This window comes from Papio anubis, chromosome 1, assembly GCF_008728515.1.
Source record: "Papio anubis isolate 15944 chromosome 1, Panubis1.0, whole genome shotgun sequence".
NCBI classification, from domain to species: Eukaryota; Metazoa; Chordata; class Mammalia; order Primates; family Cercopithecidae; genus Papio; species Papio anubis.
The window spans coordinates 122642208-122664071 of record NC_044976.1 but is presented as its reverse complement, the minus strand read 5'-3'; the positions used below and the strand labels follow the sequence as shown (position 1 = coordinate 122664071).

Here is a 21864-nt window from a genome sequence, read left to right as displayed (position 1 = left end):
GGAGCATGAGGATAGGGATACCTGGAGGCTGAGACAGGGAGCCTGAGGCAGACAGGAAGACTCTCAGCAGTCGTGCTTCTTTGCTGAGCCCTTTAGATCAAGCTTAAAGCTCAGGCGTTTTTGTAAAGCCATGAGAATATTCTGGTTTCCACTGGGTAGGTTGAGGCGGTTTTGAAACACAGAATCTGAAATTTGCCCAGCTGAGTTACTAGCTCTACTTGAGTAAACTGCGGGACAATAATTTTTCTCAAACAAGGGTTTAGTTAACTGTTCCTCACCATTCCCCTCACTTCTCCATGATTCTATGCCAGGCCTGGGAGTGGTATGGAATCAGATCAAGGAGCTCCTGTGGTTTCTGGTCTCAAGAAGCATACAACCTGGCCCAGGATATGAGATTAAACTACAGGGGAAAACCATGTGGAGACTTGTGTACCGTGTCCACCTTGGTTTTCTCTACCTCTAAAGATGGAAAAGCTTGGAAAGAAAAACACCAAACTGATAATGGTCATTGCCTCTGAGAAAAGTAAAAGGGAATCAGGAGAGACGGTAGTAGTCAAAGAAGTCTTAGATGTCATCAAGTAATGTTTCAATTTTTTCAAGGATCAGGAATGTATATATTATTTTTGTGTAAATAAAAATTACTTTGAGATCTATAATTACTTCCATGTTTTAATCACAAACAAGAAAATCATACCCCATACTGATTTGGGTCTTAAAATCCTTAACAATCATAGTTTCAGAAAAAGGTCTTGATACATAAGGAAAGTCAGTTAAATGTTAACATTCTTTGGCCACTGGGTTTATTATCTTCTTCTAAGAAAGACACAAGGGATGAGAACTTTCTGCTTTTTTCCATTTTCTGATCAAGAAAAGTTTGACTGAGCTAACCAAGAACATGTCAAGGATCTGAGAGTCCCCTGCCATGCCCCAGTTCATTCAGTTACATCCCTTCCTAATTGTGAACATGTTTAGGGGAGCCTACATTCCTGTAATTACTGGCCCCAGTGTATTTTTAAAAGCCTCATTCGGATGGAACAAATTGTTTGCATTTGGTCATGCTGAACCTCATAATAAACACAATAACTGGGATTTGCACGGTGCTTTTCTTCAGATGAGCTTAAAACACATTACAATCCAGTGTTTCCCTGAGCCACACCATATCCTTGTGACACATCCAAGAAATGGTGACCACTAGATCCCACTGCTGAGGCTCAGAGAGATTTAGTAAGATGCCTGAGGTTGCCGAGCAGGCAAAGTCCAAATGTGCACTCAGGATAGCCACCCCCAGCAGCAACTCCTCCGATCACCAAGCTTCTCCTACAGACAACTTGATGCCTTCAAATGACTCTGGCAGTCTCCTCTTATATGTAATCATGGCTGTGGACACTTTCCAGGAAACTCCTCTCAGGCAGTGTCAAGACAAACCTTGACACTGAGGCGCAAAGACTATGTCACCAGAAGAGTGTCACCACAGAAGTCATTCTGTCACCATTGGGCATGGACTCTGGGTCAGAAAATGTCCTGCTCATACAGGCAGTGTGGGTGGTAAAGCATGGGCCCCGGCACCAAGCAGGCCTCCCCACTGTGTGACTGTGGCAGGCTATCTCCTGGTGTGGACACACAGTAAGTGTCGCTTTCCCTTCTCGTAGCAAGAACTGGATGTATTCATTTTCAGTCTACTTGGCTTTTATTTTCCCTGATAGAAACTAATAAATTTTTAGGTAAAAGAATGAAAGAAAAGATCAAACTGAATGGAGACTTCAAGTCTGGAACGAATGGGGTGGGAGTAGAGAGGGGGAAGAGACAGAGGTAAGAAAAGGCACATGAAGAAAGAGACAATGAGAAACAGAAAGAGATTGAAACATTGAAAGGGGGGAAGACAAAAGGAAGACAGAAAAGAGAACAGAGACCACCAGAAAATGAGAAAGAGCAGAGAAAAGCAAGAAGGCCCAGGAATCAGATAAGCCAAACTCAGGAGAGAAGGGCAGCAGACCAGGTGTGTCAGCAATAGCAGCCCTGAGACCACAGGCAAAACCCAGAAGCTGCAGGTCTGGCTGCCAAAGACGATTTACCAAGAGGGTGGGGAGACATTTGCACAAGGATAATTCCCTCAAAAGCAAGGCTTTTCAAAGCAAGAATTATAATTATCTCTATTACTCTTATTAATCACCCTGACGGCAACTAATGACCACAGGGAGCCCGTTCATCAGGCTCCTGCCCTTTAGACACACAGGGCAGTCAACTCCTCCAGGGTCACCCAGGGTGGGTGGCGTGCAAGCTGGGGAGAAAGACCTCCCTCCTCCTGCTTCAGTAGTCAGCCATGCCTGGGGCTGTCTGAATACGGGCATGAAAGGGTTTCCTACACAAATTCAAAAATAATGAAATATTATTGAGTCAAGTATCTGGAATACTTCCTCACAGAAACTATTTTGTTTTGTTTTGAATAAATAATACACTTTAGACATTCTAGAAAAAATAAACTCCCCAGGGCCATGGGGATGTTTAGGAGAGAAACTGAAGACATTTTATATTTTTATTACGGACATCAGGGAAAGCTAAAAATGTCTTTATTACATACAATTTTAGAAGTCATGGAGGAGACTTAAAAACAAACAAACCAAATTAGATGTAAACAGATTTAGAATCCAGGCTTGTGTTGCTTTGGGAAACAGCAGTAGCCTAGGGCCTCAGTATCCCCACGCCCGAAAGGTGTCTCCTTGTGGAGCTATTCTCAAAATCAGGGTGAGCAACAAAAAAAAAAGGGGGTTCCATGCTCCTCAGGAAATACATTTGCCTGTATTCACTTACCTGATTTGACAGCTCTTCAATCTGTTTGTCATATCCACAGGCTATTAAAGATGTCTCCAATACTGCTTACTTCATAGCCATTAACAAGATTATAGAACTAGCTATCTCAGAGAATCCTACAGAATGCCTGCAGTAAAGGTGGGTGGAGGGGGAGCGGTGGGAGGGAGAGCATCAGGAAGAGTAGCTAATGGGTGCTGGGCTTATTATCTTGGTGATGGATTGCTCTGTGCAGCCAACCACCATGGCACACGTTTACCTGTGTAACAAACCTGCACATCCTGCACATGTACCTCAGAACTTAAAATAAAAATTGATAAATTTTTTCAAAGGTGAGTGGGAATTATTTGTAGTATCATAAAGGATTATGTTAGAGTGCATCCACCTATACATAATTTCTTCAGAAACAAAAAAACTACTTATAGGCTGGTGAAATTGAAAATGGTTTTTAATTTTCAAGAAGTGACGTTTCAACAGACCACCAACTCTGCAGCCCACAGATCCTCTCCTGTGTCCAACATTTGCTGCTATCACCACCGAATAAGAAAAGTTGTTATCTCTCGGCTGGGCACAGTGGCTCACGCCTGTAATCCCAGCACTTTGGGAGGCCGAAGTGGGCAGATCACAAGGTCAGGAGATCGAGACCATCCTGGCTAACACGTTGAAACCCCGTCTCTACTAAAAATACAAAAAAAGTAGCCAGGTGTGCGCCTGTAGTCCCAGCTACTGGGGAGGCTGAGTCAGGAGAATGGCGTGAACCCAGGAGGCGGAGCTTGCAGGGAGCCAAGATCGCGCCACAGCACTTCAGCCTGGGCGACAGAGCGAGACTCCGTCTCAAAAAAAAAAAAAAAAAAAGAAAGAAAAGTTGTTATCGCTCACACAGGGCAAACATCTTATGCTTTGACAGCTTTGACAGCAGATAGACACAGGGAGACGGGTCATGAGGCACAGAACCACCCACCAAAGGAACAGGCCAGGTGAGGATTAAGACAGACCCACATTTGTGTTTTACATCACAGTATAGCAAGCATCTAATGCAACTGGGCACTTCAGCCTCAACACATCCAAATAAAATGTACAATTGCAGACAGTGAAAGCGATCTTGTTCATGACTAAAATGGCTCAGGTTAAGAACTCACTTATTTTACTTGCAGGAGATGAGGCCACTCTTGGTTCACAAGGTTTTTCTTGAGAGTACTTCAGCACACTGTCAAGACATCCTGGTGGTACTATGGCCCCACAGGGATGTGAGAAGTAGCTGTCCCTCAGGAGCCAGGCTGTAGACACAGAACAAATGCAAAATAGGGGTGGCATTCAAGGAAATGCTGAGTTTAAAAGCCCCGCTGAGAGGGGAAACAGGTGGAAGGGGGTTTGGTTGGCAATCAGTCAGTCCATTATACACCAAGGGTGTTGCCTGCAAAAGATGGCAGGTTAAAAGCTGTTATTAAAATCCCTGTATAAGCACCAGGATCCCCAAGCCCAGTATTCCATAAGCTCTCAGGCCTGAGTCCTCCATTTCTCTTGGCAATCTAGGTAAGTTCTTCAAAAAAATTCTATTTGTGTTTTTATAAATGTTTTCCTTTCTTAGTATTCTTATGTAGACAATTAGATTGCACAGATATAGCTTTGGCTTTCTGGAAAATTCTATGAAATTTCTAACACTGACAAGTTGTAATCAGAATGACAGGAGCAATATCCTAGTGGACTTTGCCCATGTTTTAAAAATACTGCTCTATCATCTTCAAAAATGGCATCATCTAAGAAGAGCTCCTGTCTTAGTCCCTAGCCACTGCTATGTGTAAATTATGAGACTGTACTGACATAACTGCATCTCCTCCTCCAAGCTTTGAATTCCTTGAGGAAAGGAGCTATTTCTTATTCTTCTCCCAGAACACAACACAGCATTGGCACAAAGGAAATTAAGAAATACTTGCTGAGTCAGTTAATTCATTATTACTGCCATTGCAAAACTTTCTAGCTGCAAAGGATCCCAGAGGTCAGGTGGCCAGTAGTTCTTGCGGCTGCAAAGGAATCACTGGGGAGCTTTTTAAATGCAGAGTCTAGGACTCTACCCCAGACCTATTGGGCCACTCTCGCTGGAGGTGGGGCCTGGAGTCTTTATTTCTTTAAAGTTCCCCCTGATAACTCTACAGTACAGCGAAGTTTGGGAACCACAGACCTAATCCAACATCACTCAAATCAGGGTTCACTCATTTGTTTCTGCACCCATTCATCAGGTGTTTATTGAACTTCTACTATATTTGAAGCACTAGGATAAATAAAAAATAGATAAGACACGGTCCTGGCCCTCAAAAAACAATCTCTAAAGGAGTCAGATAAGAAACAATCCAATAAATCAGATCTTTACACTGTAATTTACCTCCAAGAGATGAAGAAAGAAGGGATGATAGAGATTCAGGAAAATTAAACAACGTAGGTATTCCTTGGTGCATTCCAGGTGCACTCCAGTTGGCAAAACAAGATGCCTCCCTATCTTCTGAGGAGCAGCATCAGTATCATCGATGTTTTCCACAAGCACGCAGAGAGTGATGGAGACTGCTAGAGGCTGAACAAGACAAAACTCAAGACACTTCTCAGGCAAGAGTTTGGAATGGCCTTGGAGGTAAGAAGGACAGGGACTCACTCCTTGCACATTTACTCTGTTACTTGGAACTGTCTTCTTGGCTCCAGTGACACTACCCTCTCCTAGGTGTCCTCTTATGTCTCCAGCTGTCTCCTCTCAGTCATTTCAAGTTCCTCTTCCTCTGCCCATCACTTAAGGGTTGATATGTTCTGGAATTCTCTTCTCACTCTATGCATGTCTCCTGGGGATTTCATAGACTCTCACTGCCTCAACCACTGTATGCTGAAACCACTCTCTGTATGCTGAAACTTTCAGTCACCTCATCAACCATATCTCTCTCCTGTGCTTCAGACCCGTGGAGCATCTCCATTAGACATGGCACAAGCATTTCAAATTCAACTTGTGCAAACCTCATCTTCCTTTTACATCCTATATCTAAACAAATACAGCAGCACTACCCATTCATTTGTCCAAGCCAAGAACTTGGGTGCTAGCCTTGACAGCTCCATCTATTTTACCTCTCACATCTAATTGCATCACCAAGCCCTCCTGATTCTGACTTCTAAATAAATATCTCTCAGACCTGGCCACTTCTCTCCTCAACCACTGCCCCTGAAGTGTTCTAGGCCACCAGTATCTTTGACTTGAATTATTGCAATAACCTCCTAATTGATCTCTTCCCCCTCTATTCTTGTCCTTCCCTATCAACACTATCCACAATCTATTACTTACATGCAGCCAAAGTGACCCTATTTAGGTGTTTGTCATACAGGCTCCCATTTCACCCCTGTGGCACTTATCACAGTGTGTTATAATTACTTGTTTACTTGTCTATGAAGGCAGAGACCATGTCCTTTTGTGCTTTTATTTGTTTCTCTGGCATCTGGAATCATTCCTGTTATATATTTATTAATTCATTTATTCAACTGATATTTACTTAGCATCACATACATGCCAGATATCTTTGTAGGCTCTGGGAAGAGTAGCCCACAAAATAGACATGGTTCCTGCCTTCAAAAAACTTATAGACAATAAACCAAATAAACATAACAATGTATAGTTAAAAACACTATGGCTGGGCATGGTGGCTCATGCCTGTAATCCCAGCACTTTGGGACGCCAAAGCGGGCAGATCACTTGAGGTCAGGATTTGGAGACCAGCCTGGCCAACATGGTGAAACCCCATCTCTACCAAAAATACAAAAATCAGCCAGGCGTGGTGACACGTACCTGTAGTCCCAGTTACTCTGGAGGCTGAGGTAGGAGAATCGCCTGAACCTGGGAGATGGAGGTTGCAGTGAGCCAAGTTTGCACCACTGCATTCCAGCCTGGGCAACAGAGCGAGACTCCATCTGAAAAAATAAAAAAACAGAAAAAAAAACAAAACCAATAATAAGAGTTATGTTCTGTTGGGAAGTCAGAGGAGATTCTTTAAGGAAATTACATTTAAGTCAAGACTTGAAAGATGTGTAGGAGTTGACTAGATGAAGAATAGGAAGTGTTCCAGGATAAAAAGGAATACAAATAAAGTCCTTGAGTAAGGAAATAGCTTTTGTGCTCAAGGAACTAGAAGTTCAGTGTGGCTGGGCAGAAAGAATGTCAGGAGATGAAAGTGGAGAGCCAGGCAGGGACTAAATCAGACAGAGCTTTTTCAACCATGTTAAGTCATTTAGATACTTTCCCCAAATGCAATAGGAAGGCATTAAAGAGTTCTGAGCAGAGGAATAACTAAATCTAAATCACAAATTTTTAAATTCACTTAGTGTTTGGATGGGCAAATTTTTAAATTCACTTTGTATTTGGATGGGCAAAAGAAGAAGCAAAGAAACCACTTAGAACACTACTGCAGAGCCAGGCACAGTGGCTTGCACCTGTAATTCCAGCTACTTGGGAAGCTAGGGCAAAAGGATCACTTGAGCCCAGGAGTTTGAGACTATAGTGAGCTGTGATCATGCCACTGCACTCCAGTCTGGGTGACAGAGTAAGACCCTGACTCAAAAAAAAAAAAAAAAAAAAAAAAAAAGGCTACTGCAACAGTATTGGCAAAAGATGATGGTAGCTTGGATTGAGGGAGTCCAAACAATGGAGAAGGAAAGAAGTAGATGGGTTGATAATATATTCTGGAGGTAGAAACAAAAGGCTTTATTATGGACTGGACTGTAGGGGTAAATGAGAGGAAAGAATCAAATACAGCTACCAAGCTTCTGGCTTGACAAACTGGAAGGATGGTGGTGCCATTTACTGAGATGGGGTGGACTTAATGAGAAATAGACATAAGAAGAAAATCAAGAGTTGGACATGTTGCATTTATTCTACCTGTGATATATCACAGAAAAGATGTCACCAAAGCAGTTAGACATACATGTCTGGAACTCAGAAGAGAGATCTGGCTTCCACAAAGACAAAAATCTGATTATCATCTGCTAATTGATGGTATGAAGCTATGAGAATAGATGAGAATGTAAAAACATAGGATAGGAAAAGTGTCCTATACTAAACCCTGAGTAACTCCAACATTTAGAGGCTAAGTAGAAAAGGAGAAACAGCCGGGCGCGGTGGCTCAAGCCTGTAATCCCAGCACTTTGGGAGGCCGAGACGGGCGGATCACGAGGTCAGGAGATCGAGACAATCCTGGCTAACACGGTGAAACCCCGTCTCTACTAAAAAATACAAAAAACTAGCCGGGAGAAGTGGCGGGCGCCTGTAGTCCCAGCTACTCGGGAGGCTGACGCAGGAGAATGGCTAAACCCGGGAGGCGGAGTTTGCAGTGAGCTGAGATCCGGTCACTGCACTCCAGCCTGGGCGACAGAGCGAGACTCCGTCTCAAAAAAAAAAAAAAAGAAAGAAAAGAAAAGGAGAAACAAGGATAGAAAATGGAAACATGGGGCCAAAGATATAGAATGAAAACCAGGAGAGTGGGATGTCACGAAATACAAGATAAGAAAATGTTTCCAAAGGAAGGATTAGTCAGTTGTGTCAACTGAGGCTTAGAAGTCAAGTAAAGAAAAGATTGTGTCCACTGTATTTGGTACAACGGAAACCACTTGGTATGGTGGTGAATATGGATGCCAGAATGGCACATAAAGAGTAAAGAATAAAGAGTAAAGAGTAATAAAGAGTAAAGAAGAGAATAAAGAGTAAAGAAGTGGAGAATAAAGAGTAAAGAAGTGGAGACATTTACAGATAACTCTTTCAAGAAGCTTGGCAATAAATGGTGAGAAGAGATATTGGGTGGTAGAAAGAAAGAGACATGAGATGTGAGAATGTGGTGCACAGGAAATTTTTTTCTTTTTTTTTTTTTTTTTTTTGAGATGGAGTCTTGCTCTGTCACCCAGGCTGGAGTGTAGTGGCATGATCTCCGTTCACTGCAACTTCTGCCTCCCGGGTTCAAGCAATTCTCCTGCCTCAGCCTCCTGAGTGGCTGGAATTACAGGCACCTGCGGCCATGCCTGGCTAATTTTTTAATTTTTAGGAGATATGGGGTTTCACCATGTTGGCCAGGCTGGTCTTGAACTCCTGACCTCAGGTGATCTGCCCGCCTCCACAGCCTCCCAAAGTGCTAGGATTACAGGCCTGAATTGCTGCTCCCGGCCCACAGGAAATTTTTTAAAGTATGATAGCTAATAAAGCATACTCCTTCTCTGTCCAGAATGATCCAGTGGAGACTAAAGCATCAAAAAGTCAAGAGAAAGAGAAATTATCAGAAGTAACTCAGTCTTTTATAAAGTAAATGGCATGAACTCCAGGGCACAAACAGATGGATTTGCTTTGGATAGAAAGAGAAAAATTTCCTCTACTGCTTCAGGAAAGAGTACGCATTAAAGAAAGTTTGTTCCTTTGCTTGGATAAATGAGAGAGTTCTAGTTTGGTGACTTGGATTTCATTATAAACCAGAGTCATCATTGAGAGTTGGGGGGAAAAAGGATGTGTTAGTGGTTAATAAATACGTAATAAAACAATGCTATATTTTATTCATACTAGGAATATACATTTCAGTTACTCTGATCTCAAAATATAAAAATATATATAATATTGCCATAGAAAATAATATCCAGTAAAATAGCTATAAAGAGAACTAGAAAACAGAACTCTTAAATGTCCCCTAAGGAATTTTCTTGGTAACAAAGAAAACATAAGAGAAGGAAAAAAATAATAAATGATTCATAAACTACTTTCTTGATTTTTTTCCCACAGAAAACAAATAAGTCTGAGACAACAGAAAAAGTCCTCCAACAGCTGGATCAAGATGGTCACGAAACAGTTGATTTCAGTGAATTCATTTTGCTGGTGTTTACAGTGACAAAAGCCTATTATGCATGCATTAAAAATAAATAAATAAATAAATAGCCCTTCTCTGTCCTGAATCAAAGGAAATGGAGAGAAGATCTGAAATGCAAGGCCAACAAGCAAAAGGACTCAAAGGCAGACAACTAAATAAAGAAAAATGTCAAGGGACAGATCAGAGCCCAGAGTCCCAGGATGTTTGGAGACACAAAGTGAGAGACCAAATCCTAACACCCAGTGATGATAAGAGTCATGGAGTCAGAACTCATAACCAAGAATCACAGCATGTTAGAAGACATCAAGTGACAGACCTGAGCCCTGAACCACAAAATATTGGAAGACACGAGGTGACAGGCCAAGCCCAAATACCAAGCAATGATAGGAGGGGGCCAAGGGAGAAACCAGAGCCTAAGATACCAGGATGTTGGGAGATACCAAGTGAGAGACCAGATGCCAGCACCAAGGCATGACAGAAGGCATCAAATGAGAGACTGGAACCCAGCATCCCAGGACGTTCAAAGGCACCACATGAGAAACCAGATCCCAACACTGAGGGATAATGGGACTCACAGAATGAGAAATCAGACCTTAGAATCTCAGAATGTTGGAAGACACCAAGTCAGAGAGAAGATTACAACACTGGGACCTGAGGGGAGTCACAGACCTGAGTGGAACATTGCAGGATGTTCCACGATGTGAGGCAAAACACCTGGGCCCTGAAACCCAGGATGGTGAAAGGCTCCAAATGAGAGATTTGGTCCCAATAGCAAGGCATGACAGACAGCGTCAAGTGAGAGACCAGAGTGCAGAACCCCAGAATGTTGACAGACTTCAAATAAGACACATAAGCCCTAAACCTCAGGATTTGGGGCAACACCAAGTGAGAGACCTAAATTCTAAGATCTGTGATGTTAGAAGAAATCAAGTAAAAAACCAGGTCCCACCACTAAGGAATGATGGCAGTCTTCAAGTGAGAGATCAGAGGCAAGATTCCCAGGATGTACAGAGACACCAAGTGAGAAACCAAATCCCAACAGCAAATAGTGATGGGCAACGACAAGTGAGAGACCCAAGCCTAGAATCCCAGGACTCTGGGAGATACCAAGAGAGAGGTCATAAGTCAACACAAAGTGATTACAGAAGTGTTCAAGTGAGAGATAGGAGGCTAGAACTCCAAGGTTATCTAAGACAATCTGGTAGGGAGCAGATCTTAGAACCAAGAGTTGATAGCATCGCCAAGTAAGAATCCAGAACGCAACACCAAGGAATACTGGGGTGCATCAAGTGAGAGAAGACAAGATTCTAGTATCTCAGGATGTTGACAGCAAACAAGTGAGAAACCAGGATCCAGTTCCAAGCAATTATGGAAAACATCCAGTACAAGACCACAGACCGGAACCACAAGATCAGTCAGGGCAACAAGAGCAAGCTCTAAAACCAAGAAATAATGAGATACAGCAAGTTTGTTATTAGACCACAGCACCAAGAAATGAAAAAAGAAGATACCCAATGAGAGAACTGAGTCCACAACAAGGTAATGAAGCACAACAAATTAGAAAACGAAGACCGGAGGTGAAAGATAGTGAGAGACAAGAGATGAGTGCTCAGACCTCAGCACCAATGGATGAAGAGAGACATCTAGTGAGAGAACTGAACTCATATACTCAAAATAGTGGAAGACAGCAAATTAGAGAGCAGAGACTATCTCCAAGAGAAGATGAAAGACTGGGAGTCAGTGATCAGACACCAATGCTACAGGAAAATGGGAAACACAAGATAAGGATTCAGACCGTAGTGACAAAGAATAATGAGAAATGCCAAGTGAGAGACCTGAGCCCAGAGCCCATGAATTATGAGAGACATCAAGTTAGGAAGCAGACACCAGAACCCAGAAATGATGGGAGACACCAAGTCAGAGATCTGAGCCCAGAACCGAGGAATGAAGGGAGATTTTATTTTAGGCAACAAAGATTAGCTCTAACTGAAAGTGAAAGACATCAAGTGACTCATGAAAGCCTAGAATCAAGGGATAACGAGAAAAGTCAAGTTAGAGAGCAGAGACCAGTTCCAAGGCCATATGAAAGATTCCAACATACAGACCAGATCTCCAGATCAAGGGATGAAAGAAGACAAGTGAGAGACCTGAGTCCTGAGCCCAGAAATAATGGGGAACACCAAATTAGGGAGGAGAGACCAGAACCCAGGTATGATAGGAGGAGTCAAGGCAGAAAGCAGAGACCAGATCCAAGATGTGATGAGAGAAGTTAAGTTAGAGAGCAGAAACCAACTCCAAGGCAATATGAAAGGTTCCACCACAGAGACAAGATCTCCACACAAAGGGGTGATGAGAGAAGTCAAGAGGGAGACCTAAGCCCTGAACCTGAGAATGATGGGAGATGTCATGTGAGAGACCTGGGCCGAGAATTCAATAATGATGGGGAATACTACGTTCAACAGAAACAAGGTCCAACACAAAATCAGAGACACCAAGTGAGAGACAGAACCCCAGCACCAAGGAATGATGGGAGAAGTCAGATGAGAGACCTGAGCCCTGAACCCAGGAATGATGGAAACAGACACCAGGTTAGGAAACAGAGACCAGCTGCAGGAGAATATCGAGGATTCCAGCACAGAGACCACATCCCCTCACCAAGGGAAAAGGAGAGATGCCAAATGAGAGACCTAAGTCCTGATCCCAGGAACGGTGTAAGATACCAACTGAGAGACATGAGACCAGAACCCAGAAGTGATAACAGAAGTCCTGTTGGGAGCAGAGACCAGCTGCAAGACAATATGAGAGATCCCAACATAGGGTCCAGCAGCTCACACCAAGGGATGATGAGAGAAGCCAAGTGAGAGACCTGAATCCTGATCCCAGCAATGATGGGGAACACCAAATTAAAGTGCAGAGACCAAATCCCAGGTATGATGGGAGAAGTCGGGTTAGAGAACAGAGATCAGCTCGAAGGCAAAATGAAAGATTCCAACACAGAGACCAGATCTCCACAGCAAGGGATGATAAGAGAAGCCAAGTGAGAGACCTGAGTCCTGAACCTGAGATTGATAGGAGATGCCATATGACAGACCTGAGCCTAGAACTTGATGATGATGGGAAACACCACATTCAAAATCAAATACCAGCTCCAACAGAAAATCAGCGATGCCAAGTGAGATCTCAGACCTCAACACCAAAGAATGATGGGAGAAAACAAGTGAGAGATCTGAGCCCTGGACTCAGGAATGATGAAGGACACCAAGTTAGAGAGCAGAGAATAACTACAAGAGAATATGAAGGATTCCAACATAGAGACCAGATCTTTACACTAAGAGATGATGAGAGAAGACAAGTGGGAGATCTGAGCGTTGAGTCCAGGAATGATAGGAGATATCAAGTGAGAGACATGAGACCAGAACCCAGGCATGATGAAAGAAACCAAGAAAGAGATCTGAGTCTAGGCTCTAGGAATTATGGAAGACACCAGGTAACAGACATGAGACCAGAACCCAGGAATGATGAAAAGACAAGAGGTTAGAGAGCAAAAACCACCTTCTAAAAAGGATGAGGGTCATCTTAGGGGCAAAAATGAGAGAAACTCTGGAAAAGGCATATCTGTGAGAGAATTTGACCATGAAACAAAAGAGCAGCTAGGGAGAGAACCAGATCAAAAGTATTTTCCCAAGCAGGAGGAAGCTGAGCTTAGAGATTTAGATCCTTAGGAATTAGCATCCACCAGAAAAATTGGGCCAATAACTTGTGAGGTATACTTATTTCCCAAGAAGAAAGGTAACTGGTTATGCTATTTTCTTCGTGACCCATCTGAAACAACAAATACAGGAAATCGGCTCAATTATATAGGTTTGGAGATGTGTAAGAATCACAAGAATGGGGCAAGTTATTGCTGCTACCTAATTTGGGATCCAGAAGAAGAATATATATACCAGGATGAGGAAGGAAGATGGGAAGATTATGCTGATGACCAGCAGGATGATGTCTATCATATTTGGAAATCTGAAAAGCACACTAGATCTCTGAGGATGAGTTCTAAAGTCACATCCAGATGCTGCAAAAAAATTTCACCTCCCCAGTTGGCTAAGCAGATTGTCTTAGGCATTCTCAGCTTTTTCTTCCTCCATAAACCTCAGACTCTATCTATCATAGGTCCAATTCTTCAACTTTTGGTTTCTGGGACTCTAACAGTTTTTAGGAATGGCTTATGGTAAAAAGAAAAATTAAATGTTGTATAATATTCTTCAGTAACCTGTGAGTTTAATATCAATAAATTATAACTCTCTCCAGGCTCTTCTGAAAGACATTTCAGATTGTAAAGCCAAATTATAAACCTTATAAAAAGTATAAGAAATAGTTACTAAGCATTAATTTCCCCTTGATTTTCTTCTAGTCTCAGATTGAAAACAGAGATAAAGCATCATTGTCATGGCCTCTAGAACAGGGCTTATCTTTCACTCATAAAACATATTTTTATCCATTCTTCAATAATATTCATACTCACGTTTACCTATTGGAGCCCACAAAAAGCAAAAACAAGTCCTGGTTTGTGCTTCTGTGAAAGATACCTCTAAAACAAAATCTCTCCAGTTAAAAGTCAAAGGAGGGACAAAATAGATTGCACAAATGCGAGCAAATACAGCAGAGGTTGCAATATTAAGATCTAACCAATAAAATTCAACATAAAAGCAATAAGTGAATCCATTCTTATTGTCAAACAGTAAAATCCACCAGAAAGATAAAACTGTCATTCAATCATTCTACAGCTATTTATTGAGCAACTATTATGTGTCGGGCACTATCCTAGGGGTTGAGGATAAGCTACGAACAGGACAAAGCCTTCCCGCCATGGAGTTTACAGTTAGGGGAAGAGTAATATGTCAAACATGTCCAACAATACGGGATCCAAATGAAAAGAAAATCAAGCTAGAAATACAAGGAGAGACTCACAGAAAAAATAAAAACAATAGAAGAGGGGACATATGTCTCCATCTTTAGCAGGAACATAGAGAATAAATAAGTTCATAGAAAATTTGTTGAAAATTGTTGTGAAGAACATGGGCTTTGTGGGCAAACCAACCCAGCTTGCATTTGTGGCTCCATCACACTCCTTTTATTTAGGTTGGACATGAAATCATTTTAAATGCTAGTTTTCTCATCTGGAAAATGGAAGTGATAAAAATAATATTACCTACTGAGATAATGCATTAAATGCTTCATGCAATGCCTACCATAAAGATTACTATCAATATATGTTAGTATCTTTTTAAATATTTCTATGTAATATATATGAACTCTATCCACTTTACAAAACACACATTTTTAAGTAGCATGAAAGATTCTAAAAACTGATCATAACACAATTAAAACCTCAACAAATTTCAAAAAGCGTGCCGGGCATGGTGGCACATGCCTGTAATCCCAGCACTTTGGGAGACTGAGGCAGGCAGATCACTTGAGGCCAGGAGTTTGAGACCAGCCTGGCCAACATGGTGAAACGCCGTCCCTATCAGAAATACAAAAATTAGCCAAGATCACACCACTGCACTGCAGCCTAAGTGATGGAGCAAGACTTCATCTCAAAAACAAACAACAACAATTTTTTTAATTCCAAAAGCATACATAATGCAATTAATATGTTTGATAATAATGCAATAAAACTAGAAATTAATAATAGATGAATATATCAAAAATACTTGAAATTTTTAAAAGACTCCTAAATAACTCAAGTTGAAAAAGAAAGCAAAACTGCAAAAAAGACTACATTTTTTAAATAACAATTAAAAGTCACTAAATATTAAAGTCTATAGCTGCAGCCTTAAACACTTTATTTACTAAACAAGAGGGAGTAAATAAGGAATAAAGTAAGTATTCAATTCAATAAGTTAGAAAACTAATACACAAAACAGACCTAAGAAAAGCAGGAAATTAGTCAGCTTTTTAAAAGAAGAAAATCTGGCTGAGCTCAGTGGCTTACACCTGTAATCCCAGCACTTTGGGAGGCTGAGGCAGGAGGATCACTTGAGGGCAAGAGTCTGAGACCAGCCTGGGCAACATGGCAAGACCCTGTCTCCATATAAATAAATAAGAAAAGAAGGAAACCTTGCCATTTGTGACAACATGGATAAAGTTAGAGAACATTACAAATACTGTATGATTCCACCTATCTGAAGTATCTAAAATAATCAAACTCATAGAGGCAGAGAATAGAATGATGGTTGCCAAGGGCTGAGAAGAGGAAACAACGAGGAATTATTTTCAATAGTTATAAAGTCTCTGTTATGCAAGATGAATAAATTATAGGGATCTAGGTACAATATAATACTTATAGTGAACAATACGGTATTGTACACTTTAAAATACATTAAAAGAACGTATCTCATGTTAAGTGTTCTTACCAAAAATAAACCACAAAAGAACACAAAGAAATTTTTGGAGGTGATGGATATGTTCAGTGTGGTTGTGGTGATGGTAATCATGGTGTATGCATACGTCCAAACTCATCAAGATGTATACATTAAATATGTGTGTTTTTTAATATACCAACTATACTTCAATAAAATTTGTTTAAAAGAAAAGCAGGAAAAAGAAGATTTTTTTTTTAAGTAGAAATTCAAGAACTAGAAAGCAAGATATTGTGGACAAATGGTTAAGGCAATGGACTACAAAATAGCCATGGAATCGATGAACAGGCCAAAGAACTCAAGACATTTAATAAACAATTAAAATAATTAACAAAGAAGAAAAGACTAGCTAGTTAGATAGATAGGCAGATAGATAGATAGATAGATAGATAGATAGATAGATAGATAGATAGATAGATAGATAGATAGATAGATAGATAGATAGATAGATAGATAGATAGACAGATAGATAGATGATAGAAAGATACATAGATACATAGATGTCTATATATCTACAGATAGACACATAGATACCAAAAACATCTAGCTACAAGTACAGAAGAATAGACTTGTAACAATTATTCTTAGAAAGATAGAACACAAGGAAAGGAAAACGTCTGGGGGGAAATGGATGATTTTTTTAGAAAAATTAATTCAAAAGAAGTGTAATCATAACCAATTTTAAAAAGTTGTCAAATAACTACCCTCTTACCCTTTAAGCAAGACAGTTTCACAGGTGAATGTTTTCAAATATTCACGGAACAAATCATTCCTACACTACTATTTAAACCATATCAAAGAATACAAATATCAGGAAAGATTTACGGTTTTTTTCCAAAGATAGCACAGCCCCTAACATCAAAATTCCAAAGCTCCCCAAAACTATAGATCAGTCCTACATGTAAGTATAGATGAAAATCCCTGAACGAAATACCCAAGAGCAGTTTTTCTTTTCACTTGGATTCCACGAGGAAACGCTCTGTGCTACCAGGTGTGGTTCAATTTAGAAGACCCCAGTTCTCTAAGAGAAACCCATTCATGCAACTCATTCTGAACTCAGCAGAGGAGAAAGCCTGTGCAATTAGCTCTATGGAGACATGGAATTTTAAAAATACATGTTACATGTTTTAATTTAAAATTATGAAAGCACCAGGTGTGGCTGCTCACACCTGTAATCCTAACACTTTGGAAGGCCAACGCAGGCAGATGGCTTGAGCCCAGGAGTTCGAGAACAACCTGGGCAACATGGTGAAAACCCGTCTCTACAAAAAATACAAAATTTAGCTGGGCACGGTGGCACGAAACTGTAGTTCTAGCTACTCAGGAGGCTGAGGTGGGAAGGTCACCTGAGCCTAGGAAGGTCAAGGCTGCAGTGAGCCATGGTTGCACCACTGCACTCTAGCCTGGGCAACAGAGTGAGACCCTGTCTCAAAAATAAATAAATAAAATTGTGAAAGGAGAATTCTATTTAAAATCAACAATGGTAAAACATAGCACTAATTTTAAAATTAAGAAATTTCCTTCATTCCACAAATATCTATGCAGCACCTACCATGTGACAGACAATGGCAGGGCACAGGATACACAATGATGAAAGAAACAGCTTTGCAGCTGACAGGCTAGTGAGGATTGCAATTAAGATTATAAACTATAAGAGTTATACAGGAAAAGAGTGGGCATTATAAAACAGAAAAACAAGGAGAACAAAATTCAGACTGGAAAAGGGGATAAGAGAAAGCCTGTCTGAGGATGTAACATAAGAACAAGGATATGTTCTGTGTCCACAGGATTTTTCACTAATGCTGAAAAAACAGAAAAGAAAGAAATTAGGTACACAAATTAGAAACCAAGAGGCAAAATGGTCATTGTTTAAGACACCAGTATTTCTACTGAGGACATCTAAGAGAATTGACTGAAAAGGTATGAGATCCAAAAAGTTTAGTAATGTGCAGTTATAGAACAAACTTCCCTCAAAAAAGTAACTTTCTTATATATCCATAAAAATCTAATAATTAATATCAGGGAAAGATTCTGTTTATCACAATAGTAACGACAACAATATAATATGCACTTAGGAGTAATTAATGTGAAATATGCCTCTGATACAAACTGGTTTAAAGAACATAAAGGAAACTCCGATTTATGTTTCCTTGTTCTGTTCACAGAGCCATCTTCTTCTTGGATGGGAGAATTCACCGTTATAAGGATGTCAGTTATCCCCTTATTAGTCAATACCTTGAACAGGAACTGTATAGTAATGAAGTGTTTGGAACTGTATAAAAATGATTCTAAAATTTATCAGGAAGAATATACAGGCAAGAGTAGTCAGGACAATTTGGGGAAAGGTGTCAATAAAACGGCTCATCTTATTGTATATTAAAAGTATCCTAAGCTAAAGTCATTAACATACTGTGATAGCGGTGGTAATAGGCATGAGAGGAAAAGTCAGTGGAACAATTAAAAGGCCAGAAACATATCCAAGTCCAGCTGTGAGAATTTAGCATTTAATGAAGGAAATATTTCCAAATCTGGAGGCTCACTCTTTGCAGAAGCTTGGCTGGAAAAGAAGCCGGAGACCCGACATAGCTAAATAGAGTCAGGATAGGGGAAGTATGGCAGGCTGGCTTAGGGCCGTTTATTTGGTGAGAAAAATGCAATACAGAGCAGAAAGCGGAAGATAAGCAAAGGGGATCATTGATGAATGAAGACTGAGGAGCTAGGTGGGAGGGCGTGGGGTCCAGGGCCCTGGGGAGGAGCAGGTCCCCTCTGCAGTGGGAAAGGGAGTGCAAACGGCGAAGGTGCAGACAAAACTGGATAAATGTGCTGCACAGGGGCAGGGAAGAGCTGGAGGAGTCGGCGCCTAACAGCTCTGTCTTCCCTGTGGTAGAGCAAACAAGGCCATCTGCCGAGAGAGACGGAGCAGCGAGGAACATGCTGAATCCTGAGGAGAAAAACACCCGAGCAGCCCTGAGACTTGAAACCACACTGGGTGGCAGCTTTATTCCCTCCTCACCCAGCCCTCTCATGCCTCCACCTGAGGCCGAGCCCAGCTTCAGACTTTTTGAGTCCCCTCCAAGTTACATGTGTGACAACGGCGTAAAAGATATCAACCTGCATTGAACAAAACCCAAGAATACGAATCTATTCTATGTCCGTCATTGCAATAATCTTCTGTAGAAGCCGAGGGAATGACATTAAACCTCAACTCGTTGAAGGAGTTTCTGGGGGTTTGGGATTGGTTTAGTTTGGTTTTTGAGACAGGGTCTTGCTATGTCGCCCAGGCTGGAGTGTAGTGGTGCTATCTAGGCTCACTGCAGCCTCCACCAGGGCTCAAGCGATTCTCACACCTCAGCCTCTCGAGTAGATGGGACCACAGTCACCCACCACCACCCCTGGCCAGGAGTTTCTAAAACACCCTTCAGGTGCGATCTTGTTCTCTCCTGTATTGCAGGAGAGTTGCAAGCATTCGTTCCGTAGATATCGTTACTCTAGTGAATGAATCCTAACTTCTGTCCCTGTCCGTGCTATGCAAACATTTTCCCAGCAGCTCCACGAAATCTATCTTCACCAGGCCCAGCCAGCTCACCTGCAATGTAAGTAGCCACTCAATTCCCCATTAGCGGCCATCCGGAAAGAACCCGGTCTTGGAGATGTGCGGCCCTCCGCACTTCTTGTCCATGGCTTGTGCGCCACCTGGTGGTGACTTCCTGCAATGTTTCATGTAGACCCCGCTTTAGGCAATAGCGAGTGGAGAAGAAACCTCACTTCACTGCCCTGGCCTGGGCTGATGGTGAGGGGTTAAACCTTGTGTTCCTTCTTGGAATTTATTTTTTTTAATTGAGGCAGGGTCCCACTGCATTGGCCAGGCTGGTCTTGAGCTCCTAGGCTCAGGCAATCCTCTTGCCTTGGCCTCCTAAATTGTTGGGATTACAGATGTGAGCCACCACACCTAGCCCCTTCTTGGAATTTCAAATAGACAGCAGATTCTCTCCTTCTCGTGCTCATCTTTAACTTAGATTTTAAGGCAAAGAGTGCTGCACAAGCCCTAAACTCAGTTCCTTTGGGGATACGGGGTGGTGTTCCTACTGCACTGTTAGATTGTAAAATTGTAAGAGGCATCATCAATTAAAAAGGAGCAATTGCGGGCAGGGGGTGACTATTACATTAAATGAGCACTTCAATTTTAAGACACGCCTGGATTTCAGAAATGTCAAAACATATGAATAAATGGGTATTAGAATATGGCTTTCGTCTGTGAAATCTGGATAGGAGTGCAGTGTCTAGTACACGTTTATTTCAGCATCAATTATTCTATATTATAGCTAGCTCTGGTAGGCAACTATTTCAAAAATCCCTACCCAGAGGAGTCCTCCTGCCAGCCATCCTACTGAAAAAAACAAAAAGACCAAGATAGAAACTGTAAAAACAGGCTGGGCATAGTGCCTCACATTTGTAATCCCAACACTCTGAGAGGTTGAAGTGGGAGGATTACTTGAGCCCAGGAATTCAAGACCAGCTTGGGCAACATAGCAAGACCTCGTCTCTACAAATAATAATAATAATAAATTAGCTGGGCATGGTGGTGCACACCTGTAGTCTCAGCTAGTCAGGAGGCAGTGGAATCACTTGAGTCCAAGAGGTCAAGTTTGCAGTGAGCCATTATCGTGCCACTGCACTTCAGGCTGAGAAACAAAGTGAGACCCCCATCTCAAAAAAGCTGTAAAAATAACTTGACCTTCCATTAATGGAGTTGTGCAGAGCTGACAGCTGGCAGTTCATTTGCTAGGGACCAGGATTGCAGACTGAGAATGGGCTACCATCTCCAGCCTGCAGTTTGCTGAGCGGGAACCCACGAGCCAAGAATGAATGCCCCTCCCCACCCCATCCCTGCCACAGGCACAGACTCAGGCATGTGCTTAAGAAAGGAGAAAATGTTATTAAAATAACAAACTGTCTCTTCTTACAGAGTAGGACTGCCCAGAAAAATGTCTTGACATGAGTTCAGGGTGGAGGGTGACACCTGGAGGACTCACACAAGCAGTGAAATATGACTGAGAAACTGCTAGTCATGGGAAGAGAGGAATCTGGGTTGGTGGACAGGGGAGGAAAAAAAATAAGGAGGAGTCCACAGCTGGTGGAAGGCTGTGTGAGGTGTGATATGACCCCACCCAAGACTCCCAAGTCTTTAACACACACACATACACACATATTTGCATGGGTTTTTTTTTTTTTTTTTTGTTTTTTTTGGTGGAAATCTAAGAGAAGAGGCCTAATTATCCATGTCAAGCAGGGAGATAGCCCACACTGGGAGGAGACAGCCATGAGAATGTGAACCCTGGGGACCCACTGAGCTCACCCAGAAGGACTTGGAACTTCTACTGGCATGGATTTAGTGTGGGGATGATTCATATTAATTTTATTTACTCTTGAGAATCACAGAATCTCTGGATCACACTTGGGTAATATACAGCATGGGCTTTTGCAAACTCTTTGACTTGACGCCTTTAAGCCAAACTGACCGGCCCATTGATCAAGCACTCAACAGCACTGCTGACACTAATTGACAGATATGGGTGGGACCTTCCTCCCCGCTTCGATCCTATTCCAGTTCCTCCTGTTTGTTGGCCTTCAGTTTGATCTCCTTGTTCTAAACACATTCCTGCCTCTTCGATTTGGTGTGGTATTTTCCCCAGCTCTGACTCCAGCAGTCCCCTATACCAACTTAAGCTCAATCCTCTGGTCCATTCTCTAAAGGTCTAGTGTAGCTGAAACCACCTTAC

The 21864-nt window shown here is 41.8% G+C and overlaps 1 long non-coding RNA gene across 4 annotated transcripts in view; it reads right to left on the bottom strand.

Annotated features, from left to right (window-relative positions):
• Positions 1-21864, bottom strand: part of LOC103875922 — a 42273-nt gene that overhangs the window by 18109 nt on the left and 2300 nt on the right. For 2 of the 4 annotated variants that reach the window (XR_002516152.2, XR_002516154.2), the window contains exons 1-2: positions 5186-6560; positions 3945-4082 (exon numbers count right to left, since the gene is read on the bottom strand). This is a non-coding gene — a long non-coding RNA (uncharacterized LOC103875922). Of the gene's footprint in view, positions 1-3944; positions 4220-5185; positions 6561-21864 lie in introns of those variants that run through there. The other 2 variants (XR_002516153.2, XR_004177294.1) reach the window with 2 other exon arrangements.